Source organism: Mercenaria mercenaria, chromosome 13, assembly GCF_021730395.1.
Source record: "Mercenaria mercenaria strain notata chromosome 13, MADL_Memer_1, whole genome shotgun sequence".
Classification (NCBI taxonomy): domain Eukaryota; kingdom Metazoa; phylum Mollusca; class Bivalvia; order Venerida; family Veneridae; genus Mercenaria; species Mercenaria mercenaria.
In genome coordinates, this window is record NC_069373.1 from 27717747 (window position 1) to 27737640 (window position 19894).

General features: G+C 36.5%; 1 protein-coding gene across 1 annotated transcript in view; it reads right to left on the bottom strand.

Annotated features, from left to right (window-relative positions):
- Positions 1–2727: 2727 nt before the first annotated feature.
- LOC123529193 (F-box/LRR-repeat protein 5-like) overlaps positions 2728–19894 on the bottom strand; it is a 118208-nt gene continuing 101041 nt past the window's right edge. Inside the window, exon 10 of the mRNA XM_045309420.2 lies at positions 2728–6078. The gene's annotated coding sequence lies outside the window, so the exon portion shown is untranslated. The remainder of the gene's footprint in view (positions 6079–19894) is intronic.

Here is a 19894-nt window from a genome sequence, read left to right on the forward strand (position 1 = left end):
TAACAACAAAGGGAAGTAAATCTTTAAAAAAAATCTAAGTCCAAACAAAAATCTTTACCAGTAGAGATAGGTCAAAATACACTCAAAATTGGATGTAACATGCATATTGTACTGCAGAAAAGTGGTCTTGATTTTTCCCTACGGCCAGTAATAAAAAAGTTACAATATAAGCTATTTATAGTAACAACAAAGGGAAGAAATTCTAGGTTCTTGCACATGACACTCCGTCTCATGATGGTGAACAATTGTGTCATGTTACATCAAAAGAAATGCTCTGGACAAAGTCATTCTTGTATCTGACCTTTGACCTCTAAGTGTGACCTTGACCTTAGACTTAAGGTCCTGGTTCTTGCACATGACACTCCGTCACAGAGTTGTGAACATTTGTGCCAAGTAACATCAAAATCCCTCCATGCATGAAGAAGAAATGCTCCGGACAAAGTCATTATTGAATTTAACCTTTGACCTCCAAGTGTGACCTTGACTTTTGAGATAGGAACCTGCGATTTGCGCATGACACTCCGTCTCACTGAGGTTAACACTCATGCTAAATATAAACGAGATTGCTCCATGCATGTCAAAGTTATGGTCCGGACAGTCATCATTGAATTTAACCTTTGATTTCCAAGTGTGACCTTGACCTTTGAGACAGAAACCTGCGGTTTGCACATGACACTCCGTCTGACTGAGGTTAACATTCATGCCAAATATAAACGAGATTGCTCCATGCATGTCAAAGTTATGGTCCGGACAGTCATTATTGAATTTAACCTTTGACCTCCAAGTGTGACCTTGACCTTTGAGACAGAAACCTGCGGTTTGCGCGTGACACTCCGTCTGACTGAGGTTAACATCCATGCCAAAATAAACGAGATTGCTCCATGCATGTCAAAGTTATGGTCCTGACAAACAAATCCGGACGGACAGACGGACGTACATACACCGAACAGCCATTTGGACAACTATTGTCTTCGCTTCCGCAAGCGGGCTCGACAAAAATTGAACAGTTTGATTTGCATACCTATTTTTTCAGTTTTCGTTAATATTCTGTTACTTATATACTAAAATTAAGCTCCAAAATTGTTCAAATTTCAGTAGAAAATTGTTTCTTGAATTAAATGGAGTGTGTGTGTGTGTGTTCGGGTTTAACGTCTTTTTCATCAATTTTTCAGTCATATAAACAACGGTGTCTACTTGTAGCAGTGAGCACAATGCTCAACTTTATAGTGCTGCCTCAATGGAATATCACGCTGTAGACATGTGACATGATACCCCACACAGTCACATTATACTGACACCGGGCTGACCAGTCCTAGCACTAACCTCTTAATGTTGAGCACCAAGCAAGGAAGCTACTAGTACCATTTTTTTATGTCTTTGGTATGACCCGGCCGGGGATCGAATCCATGACCTCCCACACTCGAAGCGGACACTCTACCACTAGGCTACCGAGGCGGTTGAATTAAACTGATGTTACCATGGAAACGAAGCCTGTGACCTATATATCTACATGTAAAAATCAACAGCATTGACACTGGTCTATTTAAGAAACACAGAATGGGTTTTGTATTTACATTTCAACAATATCCATGAGAATAATAGCAGCATAAAAAATGTCAGACTAGGGTACTGCTGCAAGAATTATAAGCTGTGAAATTTGTTTAAATAAATGCAAATAACACAAAAATATTACTTACGTTAGAAATAAGTTGTTTTAAAGCTACATTAACAAGGAAGATAATTTTATTTGATATTTTTTATAAGAAATTACGATAAAAAGCAAGATATAAGCTATCCTAAACATCTCTTTTGCCATGGTTACTTTGAACTTTAAGAAAAATAGGGTATCATGTAAAGTGTTTGGTATTTTTCTAATTATATTACCCAAATATTCCATGTGGGTCATTAACAGAATGGCACTGAAGCCGTCGAAAAAACCCGTTTTCATACATAGTTGTTTAAAAATTGAGAGAAAATGCGTTACCATGGAAACACGAGCCCCACAACATATACGTATTAAGCTTATATTAGAAAGCTAACGCGCATGCTAGTAAAATGATCAATTATGAAGACTTCTACGGATAACAATGAAACCAAAATACACTGAAAAGTGTTGAATATTCGTATTTTCCTTCTTCTTTCAATATCAAACACCTTCGGAGGGTCATGTATTTCAAACCTGGATAAAAATTGTACTTGAAGGGACAGAGATAAACGGAATTGAGATTGAAGCAGTTCAAGCATTAAATTACAAGAAATACAGAAAATTGCTGTGGTTCAACTAATTTGAATTTACCTTGGTAACAAGGTAACCTACCTCCTTAAACAGGTTAGACTAGAGAGAGGTTTCGGATTACAAGGGTTATTTTACAATAGAAAATAAATACGAATATTAGGGACCAATTTGATTGGTTTAGAGAGGTTTCCGGATTAGAGAGGTTTGGATTAAGGAGGTTCCACTGTACTTTGCATCTCGGGGAATGATAAAAGTACTGTTTACTAAAAACTGATACATGACAATGGGAGGATGCTTCCTATGAAATTTCATAATAATTAGCCAAACAACTTAAGAGGAGATGTCAAATGTGGAAGATGGATGCAGGGCTATCAATATTAGTCAAACTTATGACTTTTGAGCTAAGGCAAGTTAACACCTGGATAATGGCGAATCATTCTATAACAAACTTAAGCTAAAACTAATATGACATGAAAGACACTACATCACAATGAAAATGAAAGCCTTTATTGGGACAACAAAAGTGTAAATCATATTTCAAGTTACACAATATAATCAAATATTTTTTTAAAGTATAATCAAAAATAACAATTATGCAGGCTACCAAATGAGAAAAACTTAAATGTCAACAATGAATTTTTCTCTTTTCTTTACAAAATACAAATAATGCATTAACAGTCAAACAACACTTGCTCGAGTAAGTTATCTTAAGCAGTTCCTAAGGTTTTCAGGTGTTTTCCCTATATTTCTACATTTGGATCTCTCTAATGCGTGGATAACTGGTGCATGCAGCTCATCCCCTTGTGACCCAAGTAATTGGTATTTTATTGTAACTTCTTGTTCCAAATAATTAAAATCTGTGAAAGAAAGTACATAATTCAACACAAGATAAAATTACCAAAACATACTGTATAAGTATATGTACTGTTTACATACTGTTTTTAACAAAATCAACAAAGGTCTACAACTGTGATAACAAGGCAATTCTTCTTATTGCATAAATGTGCCAACTGTTCATTGTGGCAGCAGAAAACATCCTGTACACTACAAATGTCTTAAGAAATACAGTGAAACCTTTAAAATGAGCAGTGTATTTTAACTTGTGAATAAATACAAGCAACACATACACGATCATACAGGTCGGACTGTTGTGGTTATAATTCTATTGTGTTTCAGAATCATTACAAACAATATACAGCTAAACTTTGAAGGTGTGACACTTCAGAATGCACATCTTGACTGCTATTACCAGATTTTTACTGTTATAATATAGGCCAATGAAAGCAAATAAAACAGGACATAAAGCTGTCTGTTTATCCGGGAACTATTACATGTGTGGAGACAGTAATCATATTAACAGATCCATAAATGATTTAAAACAAAGCACCATTCATACAAAAAATATTACAGTAATACACTGAAAGGCTAAAATAAATAGAAATGTTCCTGCATTTCATTTAAAGCTATATATGATTAACTGGATCCAACTTTGAGTGAGTCTTTTAAATTAAAAAAGTAATTAATTTGTACATAGTCTTGCAAGGGATTTGTGAAATATAAAGAAACTGAGAGGGCCATGATGACCCGATATCACCCATCTGAGTTACATTGCTTGCTTGAACAGTTTTATAAGATTGTTATGCAAGATAAATGTCTGTGAAATTTATTTTGAAATAGTGCCAGTGTTTTCTGACAATTATACTTTAGAAGTTTCTACTATGTGTGTGTTGGGGTTGGCAGGGATGAGGGATGGAGTGGGTAAGAGGTTGGATAGGATACTAAAAGAAAATATAAAACAAGAAGATTCCTAGTTTCCACAACATATATATGGGGAAAAGTAATGACACCCCCAGGCAGCCACGTTTTTTGATGAAACGGAACATTGTACAATCTTCATAAAGGGTCATCAAAAAACATTTGTGTAAAATTATTTCGAAATTGAGCAATGAGATTTTTAAAGTTTCCACGAATTACATATAGGGAAAAAAAGACCACACACCTGGCAGCCATGTTTTTTGATGAACTGCCATTATCTGAACAATCTTGGTAGAATGGCACACAACAATCATTTGTATGAGATCATTTTAAAATCAGGCCAGTAAGTTAATACAAGAAGATTTTTTTTAAGTTTCCACTACACATATATAGTGAAAAGTGACCACACATCCTGGCAGCCATGTTTACTGTTGTATCGGAATAATCTGAACCATCTTGGCAAAGGGTTAAACAAGGAGCATTTGTGTGAAATTATTTTAAAATTGGGCAAGTAGATTCACACAAGGAGATTTTTAAAGTTACCACTATATACATAAAGGGAAAAGTGACCATGCCCCATGGTGGCCATACTTTTTGACAGATCAGAATAATCTGACCAATCCTGTTATAGGCTCATACAAGGACCAAAAACATTTGTGTAAAACTATTTCAAGATCAGACTTGAGATTAAGGAGATGCTGTTAAAAAGTTTTTCTATTTTAAGCTCTGGCTGCCCCTATGTGCAACCAAGCGAAACCATCTGAATAATTTAGGAAGAAGACCACCCAAGGAACATCCAGGCAAAATGTCGTCAATTTCCACCCCAAGGTTTCAGAGAAGATGTGATTTGAAAAAAAAGTGTTGATGGATGGATGATGGATGGTGTGATTACAATAGCTCAACACCAAGCCCTTTGTGCTTAAGTGAGCTAAAAAAAGTAACCCCTTTAATTTTCACAAGTTCTGCTCTCCTTGTTCAGTAAATATTCATTTATAATGGAGCAGAAGCTATCAATGAACAAGCCTGTAACCTTTTGGTCTCAAGAGAACATTCATGAACTGGTTCTTGACTCAATGTAATCTGTTTAACTGATCTAAGAAGAAACATTCATGAACTGGTTTTCCACTCAATGTAATTTGTTTAACTGATCTAAGAAGAAACATTCATGAACTGGTTTTCCACTCAATGATATTTGTTCAACTGATCTCTGAAGAAACACTCATGAACTGGTTTTCCACTCAATGAAATTTGTTCAACTAATCTCTGAAGAAACACTCATGAACTGCTTTTTCACTCAATGAAATTTGTTCAACTGATCTCTGAAGAAACACTCATGAACTGGTTTTCCACTCAATGAAATTTGTTCAACTGATCTCTGAAGAAACATTCATGAACTGGTTCTCCACTCAAGAAATTTGTTCAACTAATCTCTGAAGAAACACTCATGAACTGGTTTTCCACTCAATGAAATTTGTGTTTAACAGATATCAGAAGAAACATTCTTGAGCTGGGACTCCACTGAATGAAATGTGTATTTAACTGATTTCAACAGAAACACTCATGAACTGGTTCCCCACTCAATGAAATGTGTGAGATCCCAGAAGGAATATTAATATTCTGTTTCTCTTCCCAATGAAATGTGTGTTTAACAAATTCATGAACTGTTTCTCCACTCAATGAAATGTGTGACAGCTCACAGCGATCATCATGAACAGGTAACAATAAACTGTCTACATGCTATGATAATTATGGGACTTTTGACGTTGCATCATAACCATATATGGTAAATAGTTTTTGGGACAAAAAAAGTAATCACCCTGGTTATAGTAACAAATATAATGTAAAAACCTTTTCCCTCTGCTTCACGGGGTTGTCAAAACATGTGAATCTGAATGAATCAGTTAATTTAAAAGAAAACAATTTTAGTCCAGAATACAATGACAGTACATGTGGTTATGTGTTTTTTCTTTGACAGCTGGCAATGACCAATGGTTCTGTCGAAGTAGTAAAACCAAATCCTTCAAAATTTCCATCAGTCTTTAGTTTTCACTGTGTCTTTCTGTCAACTTTTTAACAATCTCTGAAGTCTGAAAATATAAAAAAAATCAAAATTACTCATTAGCTCTTATCTATTTCCACACACAATCTTTCTATTTCTAACAGTGTTTGATTTACCTCTATCCTTATCCACAAAACAATGCTTTATATGCCTCTTTGTCCACCAATTTATTTCATTTACTATATTTGTCTCTACCTATTTCCATCACACAGTAATTCATTTGCCTCTATCTATTTGAACACCAAAACAGTTAATTGCCACTACCAGCACCTGTTTCCACCCAGTCATTGTCATTCATTTACTTTTATCTATTTCAGCCATACACAAATCTATTTTGTTATAAAAAAAATTGTAATTGCCTCTATCTATTTCCATTGCACATTAACTCATTTGCCTCTATCTATTTCAACTACACAATAATTTGCCTCCACACACTATACAGTTTCCACAACATGTTAAGCTGTATCATTCTTAGGTAACATTGTCTTTGAATTTCAGGCAAGTGTTAACCACATTTGAAAATATATTGTATAATTTAACATAAACACACATTGAATACCTATTAAAATGAAATACAAGGATTAAGGCAGGTCTGGCAATTTTCTTTGCCAATCTGAGATTTCCCATGAAAATTCAATTTACTTCTCAAAATGACTACTCTCGTCAATTCTACTAATATCTCAATTACCTTTTCTGTCAAAAAATGTTTATCATGTGTAAAAATCATAATAACCAAAGAACATGACAGCAAATCATCCTGAAGACGTAGTCTTTGAGTCAAAACCAGCAACAGAAGTAAAGTGCGAAATTAATATTAAAACTCTTTACTTTGTGAAAAACTGAAATCATTAATTTTCCTGTGCACTATTTTTTTGTGGATTTCATGGTTGATAAAGTAAAACCACAAAATTAAATCCAGCCAACAAAAGTAACTGAAATTCTCACTCATTTGATATTCCACCAATTCATATACCCATCAATTTATCTTTTTTGACCATACCCAAGAAATCTCCAGTACACTGGACAACAAAGTCCACCCTTAAATAGGCCATTACACTGGACTTATGTGTCCGCTCTTCAATACTCCAGTGCACTGCATCACTAAGTCTGCTCTTAAACACCCTAGTACACTGCATCACTAAGTCTGCTCTTAAACACCCCAGTACACTGGACTACTGAGTCTGCTCTTAAACACCCCAGTACACTGCACGACTGAGTCTGCTCTTAAATACCCCAGCACACTGGACTACTAAGTCGGCTCTTAAATACCCCGGTACACTTGACTACAGAGTCTGCTCTGAAACACCACAGTACACTGGACTATTGATTCTGCTCTGAAACACCCCAGTGCACTGGACTACTGAGTCTGCTCTGAAACACCCCAGTACACTGGACTACTAAGTCTGCTCTTCAATACCCCAGTGCACTGCATCACTGAGTCTGCTCTTAAACACCCCAGTACACTGGACTACTGAGTCTGCTCTCAAACACCCCAGAACACTGCACCACTGAGTCTGCTCTTAAATACCCAAGTACACTGGACCATTGAGTCTCTTCTTAAATACCCTAGTACACTGGACCACTGAGTCTGCTCTGAAACACCCCAGTACACTTGAGTACTGAGTCTCCTCTCAAACACCCCAGTACACTGCACCACTGAGTCTGCTCTTAAATACCCTAGTAGAGTGGACTACTGAATCTGCTCTGAAACACCCCAGTACACTTGAGTACTGAGTCTGCTCTGAAACACCCCAGTCTTGACTACTGAATCTGCTCTGAAACACCGCAGTACACTGTGCAGGCTTAGCGCAAAACAGTTGTAACTTATATGAAATAAAGAAGGAGTTACAACTGTTTTGCATTTAGCCCGCGATTAATATTATGATAATAATAATAATAATAATTTAATTTAATTTAGTCTGGACTACTGAATCTGTTCTGAAACACCCCAGTACACTTGACTACTGAGTCTGCTCTTAAACACTGCAGTACACTTGACTACTGAGTTTGCTCTATAACACCCCAGTACACTTGACTACTGAGTCTGCTCTCAAACACCCCAATACACTTGACTACTGAGTCTGATCTGAAACACCCCAGTACACTGGACTACTAAGTCTGCTCTTCAATACCCCAGTGCACTGCATCACTGAGTCTGCTCTTAAACACCCCAGTACACTGGACTACCGAGTCTGCTCTGAAACACCCCAGTACACTGCACCACTGAGACTGCTCTTAAATACCCTAGTACACTGGACTACTGAGTTGCTCTGAAACACCCCAGTACACTGGACTTACTGAGTCGGCTCTGAAACACCCCAGTACACTTGACTACTGAATCTGCTCTGAAACACCGCAGTACACTGTGCGGACTTAGTGCAGAACAGTTGTAACTTATATGAAATAAAGACAGAGTTACAACTGTTTTGCATTAAGCCTGCGATTATTAATTATTATTATAATAATAATAATTCAATTTAATTTTGTCTGGACAAATGAGTCTGTTTTGAAACACCCCAGTACACTTGACTACTGAGTCTGCTCTTAAACACCGCAGTACACTGGACTACGGAGTCTGCTCTTAAACAGCCCAGTACACTTTACTACTGAGTCTGCTCTTAAACACCCCAGTATACTGGACTTACTGAGTCTGCTCTTAAACACTGCAGTACACTGGACTACTGAGTCTGCTCTTTAACACCCCAGTACACTTTACTACTGAGTCTGCTCTTAAACACCCCAGTATACTGGACTTACTGAGTCTGCTCTTAAACACCCCAGTATACTGGACTTACTGAGTCTGCTCTTAAACACGCAGTACAATGGACTAACGAGTCTGCTCTTAAACCCCAGTAAAAACCTTAACTGAGTCTGCTCTTAAACACCCCAGTATACTGGACTTACTGAGTCTGCTCTTAAACACTGCAGTACACTGAATTACTGAGTCTGCTCTTAAACACTGCAGTACAATGGACTAACGAGTCTGCTCTTAAATACCCTAGTATACAGAACCATCAAGTTTGTTCTTAAACACCCCAGTAAACTGGACAACTAAGTCCACCCTCAAATACCCCAGTACACAAAGTAATGTAATACACAAATATACACTGGCCATCTTCCATATTGATCTGTATGTTTTTATTACATTCTCAACCAGGGATCAGAAATTAATTATTTACAGGTAATGTTCTAATCCACACTGCAATTTGAACTAATTGGTTGACAGGGACATGTGTGAGAAGTTCTTTCATCTCTTTAAATGCTTGTCCTTGTTAAGGATGTCTTACATTGGCCAGTCATGTCTGGCATGGTTCTCCTGTAAGGATGTCTCACATTGGGCAGTCATGTCTGGCATGGTTCTCCTGTAAGGATGTCTCACATTGGGCAGTCATATCTGGCATGGTTCTCCTGTAAGGATGTCTCACATTGGGCAGTCATGTCTGGCATGGTTCTCCTGTAAGGATGTCTCACATTGGGCTTCATGTCTGGCATGGCTCTCCATACTAATTCCGCAAAGGTGGACATTACTGACCCAAAATGGTGTATCTCAGTGGGCATATGGGGTAAGGTATTCCCCTTAGCTATTTTGCTTGAAGAACATAATTAGTAAAGCCATGTGTCTATATACCATATAGTGTTACCAAGAAATGACTCTGTTAATGAGACAGATATATAAGAAAGCCCTTTAGTGTTGACCCGTGTTTATACTCATTGTGCAGATGAAACTAAGCACTGATTATTAACAAGAGCTGTCTGTAAGACAGCGTGCTCCACTATTCAGCGATTTGATAGTAAAATGAATACATGTCTCAATAAGAGACCTCTACTTTTAAAAGGAAGATACACCAAGGGGCATAATTCTGTCAAGAACACAAATTAGAGTTATTGGGATTGTTGCCACACATGCAGATAATGATGGTAAAGATATATTTTGAGTTTCAAGTCATTATCTTATATAGTAACAAAGTTATGTCCAGAAAACGAAGTTTGTCAAAAAATTTATGTATGAAAGGGGCATAATTTGGTCAAAAATACAAATCAGAGTTATGGGGATTGTTACCACACATGCAGATGATGATGATAAAGATAAATTTTATATTGTACTAAAGTTATATCCAGAAAGCAAAGATTGCCAAAAAACATTAAGTATGAAAGGGGCATAATTCTGTCAAAAATACAATAAGAGTTATTGGGATTGTAACCACACATGCAGATGATGCTTATAAAGGAGCTTTTTTATTTTCAAGTCATTATCTTTTAAAGTACCAAAGACATGTCTATAAACGAAGCTTTCGAAAAAATTTAACATGAAAATAATTCCAAGTATAACAACTATGTGACCTTGACCTTGGGTATAATGGGCCCAGCCCCTGCACATACTTTGTATGACAGACAATGTTTATGGGAACTTACAGTAAGATATAAGCAATAGTAACAAAGATATGACAGAAAAGCAAAGGTTGCTGAAAAACTTTAACCTTAAAAATAACCCAAGTATAATACCTTGGTGACCTTGACCTTGGGTATTATGGGCCCAGCCCCTGCATATACTTTGTATGCTGGACAATGTTTATGTGAAGTTACAGTATGATATAAGCAATAGTAACAAAGATATGACAGAACAAGAGGGCCATGAAGGCCCTGTATCGCTCACCTGACCTACTGACCTAAAATTCATCAAGATTAACATTCTGACCAAGTTTCATTAAGATATGGTCATAAATGTGGCCTCTAGAGTGTTAACAAGCTTTTCCTTTGACTTGACCTAGTGACCTAGTTTTTGACCCCACCTGACCCAGATTTAAACTTGACCTAAATATCATCAAGATTAACATTCTGACCAAGTTTCATTAAGATATGTCATAAATGTGGCCTCTAAAGTGTTAACTAGTTTTTCCTTTGATTTGACCCGGTGACCTAGTTTTTGACCCGACATGACCCAGATTCAAACCTGTCCTAAAGATCATCAAGTTTAACATTCTGACTAAGTTTCATGAAGATACAATCATAAATATGGCCTCTAGAGTGTTAACAAGCTTTTCCTTTGATTTGATCTGGTGACCTAGTTTCTGACCCAACCTAACCTAGATTTCAACTTGAGCTATAGATCATCAAGATTAACATTTTGACCAAGTTTCATTAAGATATGGTCATAAATGTGGCCTCTACAGTGTAAACTAGCTTTTCCTTTGATTTGACCTAGTGACCTAGTTTTCGATCCTACATGACCCAGATTCAAACTGGACCTTAAGATCATCAATATTAACATTCTGACCAAGTTTCATGAAGATACAGTCATAAATGCAGCCTCTACAGTGTTAACAAGCTTTTCCTTTGATTTGACCTGGTGACCTAGTTTTTGACCCCAGATGACCCAATATCGAACTCGTCCATGACTTTATTAAAGAACATTCTGATCAAGTTTCATTAAGATTGGGCCAAAATTGTAACCTCTAGAGTGTTAACAAGCTTTTCCTTTGATTTGACCTGGTGACCTAGTTTTTAACCCCAGATAACCCAATATTGAACTCGTCCAAGATTTTCCTTAAGGTAACATTCTGACCAAGTTTCATTAAGATTGGGCCAAAATTGTGACCTCTAGAGTGTTAACAAGCTTTTCCTTTGATTTGACCTGGTGACCTAGTTTTTGACCCCAGATGACCCAATATCAAACTCGTCCAAGATTTTATTGAGGGTAACATTCTGACCAAGTTTCATCAAAATTGGGCCAAAAATGTGACCTCTAGAGTGTTAACAGTCAAATTGTTGACGACGACGACGGACGACAGACGGACGACGACGGACGACGGACACAGGGCAATCACTAAAGCTCACCTTTGAGCACTTCATGCTCAGGTGAGCTTAAAACAAAGGTTGCCGAAAAACTTTAACCTTACAAATAACCTAAGTATAACACCTTGGTGATCTTGACCTTATGTATAATGGGCCCAGCCCCTGCACATAATTTGTTTGTATGCTGGACAATGTTTATATGAAGTTACAGTAAGATATATGCAATAGTAACAAAGATATGACAAAAAACAAAGGTTGCTGAAAAACTAACCAAGAAAGGTCACGCCGACGCCGGGGCGAGTAGAATAGCCCCCCTATTCTCCAAATAGCGGAGCTAAAAAGGTAGTATTGGAAATATATCAGTATTCAAACTATGATTAATCAGTACAAAAATATTCTGATCATGGATTAATCGTAATTAAAATAATCTAAATCACTTAAGGTCAAAATAGTTAAAAACAGCTAACCTTTTGGATTTTGATAAGGCCTAAAAAAAAATTCTTTGTTTCCGGTAACATGCTCAAAAGAATTAGGGTAGGTAGGTCAGATTTTTTTTTTTTTTGTTAAGGTTTCGATGGAGGCCTTGAGAAACAAAAATCAAACAACACCAAATCATAGAAAGAAAGAGTTGTTTGACATGAAAATTGAACAGCATGTAAAACATGTATATTACTTTACGAAACAAGTGTCAGTATACTGATATAAACATTGAATTCCTGAAAAGGGCGGCCTAAAGGGGCTCCACTTCCGGACAGTTAAACGCCTTTAAAAACTCACCATTTTCAAAGAACAGTTACACATGTTTGTTTTGATGCATTTACAATAGCGTGCGCGTGGTGAAATTTCACGTTACAAGGTGGAACATAGTTTTCAGCAATTGTTTATCTTTTTTTCTTTACAAATGGTATTCATTTTCAAAGGGAGACAACTTTTCTCAAAGATTACTTAAAATAATCGGAAAAAGTTGTTTCCCTTTGAAAATGAATGCCATTTGTACTTAAAATAATCGGGAACAGTACTGAAAGCTGTATGCCTAAACAGAGCACACAAAGTTGTATATCACTACAGAAAGCTGTATGCATAAACAGAACACACAAAGTTGTATATCACTACTGAAAGCTGTATGCGTAAACAGAACACACAAAATTGTATATCACTACTGAAAGCTGTTTGCGTAAACAGAACACACAAAGTTGTATATCACTACTGAAAGCTGTATGCCTAAACAGAACACACAAAATTGTATATCACTACTGAAAGCTGTTTGCGTAAACAGAACACACAAAGTTGTATATCACTACTGAAAGCTGTATGCGTAAACAGAACACACAAAGTTGTTTATTACATGACTGTATTCTATTGTTTCTCTGATTGGCTGAAAACGGTTCGAAAAGTAGTGAGTACATATCATCAAGATTTATCAACCCTCAAAAAGTTATATTCTTAATATAACTCTTTTCGGGTTGATAAATCCTGATATCAACCTATGAAAAAGTCAATAATTGTATAATATCACTACTGAAAGCTGTATGTGTGGACATCCCAGGTGTGAAGAGATTTGATTCATAAATCTTTATGGCTTTTACTACAGGACAGATCATCATGTAAAACAAAATGATTGCAGGTCAGAAGTAAAGCTATCAAGTGTACACCAAAAAATGTTATAAAACATGAATGTTAAAATCATTTTTCATTTCGCCCTCAAATCTGTTCTGTTTCAATCAAGACAGCTGAGGTTCAAACAATCAGGCCTAACAGCACTAAAGGAACCAGTACCAAAGCCATCTGGTCTAGTTGTGTAATAGCGACAGGTTTATTAAATTTTTCACTTGGGTGGCCGCTGAAGTGTAACAGGTTTTGTTTAAATTTCAATGCAGATGTATTTTTGATACTTTGGTAGAAATTATTGAGAATGTTGTATTTGGTGAAATTAAACTAAATTTTAGTAGGTTAGTAATACCAGGTCACAGCAGCGTAATTTTGATGTGATTTTCAGTAAGCAAAAATGTGGCTTAGAAGAAACACAACATGACACACATTTTTCTCTTCATTTTTTTGTCAGTTTAAGAGTAGTTCTTCAAAATGGAAATGAATTTAATACTTATACATGGTTTTCTTCATTCCTATTTTTTCCAACTCTCAATTTCCTGTCATTTAAAATTTTCTTTCTTTTCTTTGGTTGCAACAACTTTCCTTTTTTGAGTCATTACCATTTATGCACATGTCAATGCCATACATGTTTTTAAAATGAATAGGTGCAGTTGTCACAGATTAATCACTTACTAACTCTTATCACTTGATATTTTCTGTTACACCTCTGTCACTGATGTAAGTTACACCATGGTAAATAAGAAATATTACACTCACAAGGCCAAACAAAGTATCATGAATATGGTATAAAATGGTGTTTATCTTATGATTATTCAACAAAATTAACCATTTATTTTCATAGTTGCTCAGTACTAAAGCTTTGTTATACCTTATTTGACCACTGACGATACAAGCCTTAACAGTGATCACATCAGTCACAAGGTCATTATGAACACATGTATTTTATAGAGTAAAGATAGAAAGAAATGTTCATAAAGCACAGAACCAATGACAAAAGTACAAACACTGCCTTCTTTTCCACACTTTTTCAGATCAATGACAAGTACTTGCTACAAAAACATAACACTTTTTTAACTTGGTCAATTAAATCAATTACAGCATCACTAATGACCTGACAGGAAATTGGTCAAATTAACTGATTTTTCAAACAAGCATGCTTTAAGAGAAATATTTCTGTTAGAAAAGGAAGGACAATACCCTAAAGGAACAAGCACCTGCTCCAGGCTGATTTACAGACAAATATGGATATTGTTACAAGGAGGGGAAAAAAATTACAGACTAATTAATGGAAACACAATACAAACTACAGTGAACATTGATTTGCAGCCTACACAGCATTGATCAGACCCAATTTTTTAAACATTAACAATTCCTAATATTGATATAACGTAACTTAAAGCAATCTTTCTTTAAACAAGAGGACCATGATGGTCCTGAATCGCTCACCTCTTCCCACATGACCCAGTTTTGAGTATGACGTCGTTTTTTTTCTATTATTTGACATAGTGACCTAGTTTTTGAGCTCATGTGACCCAGTTTTGAACTTGACCTAGATATTATCAAGATAAAAATTCTGACCAATTTTCATGAAGATCTATTGAAAAATATGGTCTCTAGAGAGGTCACAAGGTTTTTCTATTATTTGACCTATTGACCTAGTTTTCAAAGGTACGTGACCCTGTTTTGAACTTTACCTAGATATCCTCTAGAGGATATATGCCTCTAGAGAGGTCAAAAGATTTTTCTATCTTTATACCTACTGGCCTAGTTTTTGACCGCACGTGACCCAGTTTCAAAACTGACCTAGATATCATCAAGGTGAACATTCAGATCAATTTTCATAAAGATCCATTGAAAAATATGGCCTCTAAAGAGGTCAAAAGATTTTAATAATTTTAGACCTACTGACCTAGTTTTTGACCACAGTTGACCCAGTTTCAAACTTGACCTAGATGTCATCAAGATGAACATTCAGACCAACTTTCATACAGATCCCATGAAAAGTATGGCCTCCAGAGAGGTCACAAGGTTTTTTTATTATTTGACCTACTGACCTAGCTTTTTAAGGCACGTGACCCAGTTTCAAACTTGACCTATATATCATCAAGGTGAACATTCTGACCATTTTTTATGGAGATCCATTCACAAGTATGGCCTCTAGAGAGGTCACAAGGTTTTTCTATTTTTAGACCTACTGACCTAGTTTTTGACCGCACATGACCCTGTTTCGAATTTGACCTAGATATCATCAAGAGGAACATTCAGACCAATCTTCATACAGATCCCATGAAAAATATGGTCTTTAGAGAGGTCACAAGGTTTTTCTATTATTTGACCTACTGACCTAGTTTTTGAGGGCACGTGACCCACTTTCAAACTTGACCTAGATATCATCAAGATGAACATTCAGACCAACTTTCATACAGATCCCATGAAAAATATGGCCTCTAGAGAGGTCACAAGGTTTTTCTATTATTTGACCTACTGACCTAGTTTTTGAAGGCATGTGACCCATTTTCGAACCTGACCTAGATATCATCAAGGTGAATGTTCTGACCAATTTTCATGAAGATCTTGTGAAATATATGGCCTCTAGAGAGGTCACAAGGTTTTTCTATTTTTAGACCTACTGACCTAGTTTTAGACCGCATGTGACCCAGTTTCGAATATGACCTAGATATCATCAAGATGAACATTCAGACCAGCTTTCATACAGATCCCATGAAAAATATGGCCTTTAGAGAGGTCACAAGGTTTTTCAATTATCTGACCTACTGACCAACTTTCATAAAGATCCCATGAAAAATGTGACCTCTAGAGTGGTCACAAGCAAAAGTTTACGGACGGACGCACGGACGGACGGACCACGGACACCGCGTGATCACAAAAGCTCACCTTGTCACTTTGTGACAGGTGAGCTAGAAAATATTATGTTCACCATTTTGTAATCTACTATTGCAAGTGTGGTAATATTTGCAAGCTTTTAATTTTTGCTATATTCATGGACATTTTTCTGTGCGCTAATTCATGATTTCTCATTATATGTACAAAACAAAAGGGCCATCATGGCCCTAGATCACTTATCTGAGTTACACTACTTCCTTGAACATTTCTGGTAGATAGTTATGCAAGGAAAAATTCTGGTTTCCAATATAAACATACAGGGAAAAGTGACCATGCCTCCTGGCAGCCATGTTTTTTGATGAATCAGAGTAATATGAACAATCTTCATGCAAGGTCACCAAAGGAATATTGGTGTGAAATCATTTTAAAATCGGGCCAGCAGTTCCATACAAGGAGAGTTTTAAAGTTTCTACTTTACAGATATAGGGAAAAGTGACAACGCCCCCTGGTGGCCATTCCTTTTTATGAATCAAAATCATTTGAACAATCTTGGTAGAGGGTCAAACAAGGACCATTTTCGTCACATTATTTCAAAACTGGGCAAGTAGCTTCATACAAGAAATTTTTTAATGTTTCCACTATATACATACAGGGAATGTGACAAATCCAAATAATTTGAACAAATTTGGTAAATAACTAAAATTTGTGTGTAAGAAAATCCCTCAGAAGCATAAAGCACAACCAAGCAGACATGTTTTATCTAAGTCTGCTCATGAGAAGTAATGAAATGTGCAACACTTTCCATGTCCTTAGCATCTGTTTAAGGGGAACTTTGTTATTAAGAAATACTGATGTACTCCATGATCTCAAATGGCTGCAACACAGTACTTAAAGACTGCTACTGTGTTAATAAAATCTGTAAGAAACTTAACAAAACAAGAGATCACTGAGTGATCTTGGCGCCCACCAATGTGCCATTTTTGAGTGTTCCAAATTTCAAGACGTATTGACTAGCTCAAGGTCAAATTTCATTTCCGTACACAACACTGTGCATGTAGTCCAAATTCGAAAGCTGTAGCTTGAGAAATGTGAAAGTAGGTCACTAGATCAATTTCAAGGACAAAGTTCTTTGTACACAAAACTATGCATGTGCATCAAGTTTGAAGGCTGTAGTTTGAGAAATCTGAAAGTAGGTCACTAGGTCAATCTTAAGGTCAAAGTTTATTTCGGTACACAAAACTATGCAAGTGGTCCAAATTTGAAGGCTGTAGCTTGAGAAATGTGAAAGTAGGTCACTAGGTCAAAATCAAGGTCAAATTACACTTTAGAACACACATCTATGCATGTGGTCCAAATTTAAAGCCTGTACCTTCAAAAATGTGAATGTAGGTCACTAGGTCAATGTCAAGGTCAAAGTTTGTTTTGGTACACAATCCTATGCATGTGGTTTAAATTTGAAGCCTGTAGCTACAGAAATGTGAAAGTAGGTCACTAGGTCAATCTTAAGGTCAAAGTTTATTTCGGTACACAAAACTATGCAAGTGGTCCAAATTTGAAGGCTGTAGCTCGAGAAATGTGAAAGTAGGTCACTAGGTCAAAAACAAGGTCAAATTTTATTTCGGAACACAGAACTATGCATGTGGTCCAAATTTGAAGCCTGTACCTTCAAAAATGTGAAAGTAGGTCACTAGGTCAATGTAAAGATCAAAGTTTGTTTCGGTACGCAAAACTATGCATGTGGTCCAAATTCGAAGGCTGTAGCTTGAGAAATGTGAAAGTAGGTCACTAGGTCAAAATCAAGGTCAAATTTCATTTCGGAACACGAAACTATGCATGTGGTCCAAATTTGAAGCCTGTACCTTCAAAAATGTGAAAGTAGGTCACTAGGTCAATGTCAAGGTCAAAGTTTTTTTCAGTGCACAAAACTATGCATGTGGTCCAAATTTGAAGGCTGTAGCTACAGAAATGTGAAAGTAGGTCACTAGGTCAAAATCAAGGTCAACTCATGTCAAGGTTCATCTTGCCACTCAAAACCATACATGTTGTCCAAATTTGAATGTTGTAGGTTATTGACAAGAAGATTTTAAAAGCTTTTCCCTATATAAGTCTATATGAACCATGTGACCCCCAGGGCGGGGCCATATTTGACCCTAGGGGGATAATTTGAACCAACTTGGTAGAGAACCACTAGATGATGCTACATTACAAATGCCAAAGCCCTAGGCTTTGTGGTTTGGACAAGAAGATTTTCAAAGTTTTTCCCTATATAAGTCTATGTAAACCATGTGACCCTCGGGACGGGTCCATATTTGACCTTAGGGGGATAATTTGAACAATCTTAGTAGAAGACCACTAGATGATGTCACATACAAAATATCAAAGCCCTAGGCCCTGTGGTTTTGAATAAGAGGTTTTTAAAAGTTTTTCCCTAAGTCTATATAAACCATGTGACCCCCGGGGCAGGGCCATATTAGACCCCAGGGAAATAATTTGAATCATCTTGGTAGAGGACCACTAGATGATGCTTCATACCAAATATCAAAGCCCTAGGCTCTGCGGTTTTGGACAAGAAGATTTTCAAAGTTTTTCCCTATATAAATCTATGTAAATTATAGAAATAAACAAAGGGCCATAACTCACTAAAAAATTGTTGAACCAGTCTGATTTTCAGGGGGACACAACTAGGGTACCAATACATCATTCTGACAAAGTTTGGTCAAAATCCCCCCGGTCGTTTCTGAGGAGATGCGATAACGAGAAATTGTTAACGGACAGACGGACGGAAAGATGACAGACTACGGACGCAGAGTGATTTGAATAGCCCACCATCTGATGATGGTGGGCTAAAAATACCAGACTTGGTTTGACAAGTCTATTTGTCAGAGGTAATGAAATGTGCAACACACCTATGCCCCCTACCACTGACTACTGTGGAACTCGATTATTCAGAAATATTTGAGTCAATGATAATATGAGGTCCACAAATTACAAAAGCACTGAGACCATCATCAACTTAATTCAATGAATACTTTGAGATGACATGTAAGTTTTGTTTTATCTTAGTCTAGTTTGCATACAACTTGCAATGCCAATATTTTACCATTTCATTTAAGTATAATGCTGGTACTGGTATACACATACTGTGCATCTATAGAAAGTGTGAACCGACACAGGTTACATCATGCACCATTAAGTAGACAAAGGTAATGAATTTGGTAAAAATTTCATATGAATTTGAGAACAATATTTTTACAACTTAAGTGCTGTACATGTGCTGCATTACTGATACATGACACATCATCAGTGAGGTCTTATTTAAGCTAGGCTGCAGTTTATATCACAGGGTATATATATCAATCTCCTTACAAAAGTAAATTAAGGTTTAGGAGTAGACCACCAAAACACGGAAATTTTTGATAAATGAACAACATTGTTACCAATATTTTAACTGACCATTACATGTTCTGCCGTACTGTCCCGTACTTAAAATATTCTGAAAAAGTTGTCCCCCTTTGAAAATGAATGCCATTTGTAAAGAAATAAAAATAAACAATTGCTGAAAACTGTGTTCCACCTAGTTATGTGAAATTTAAACA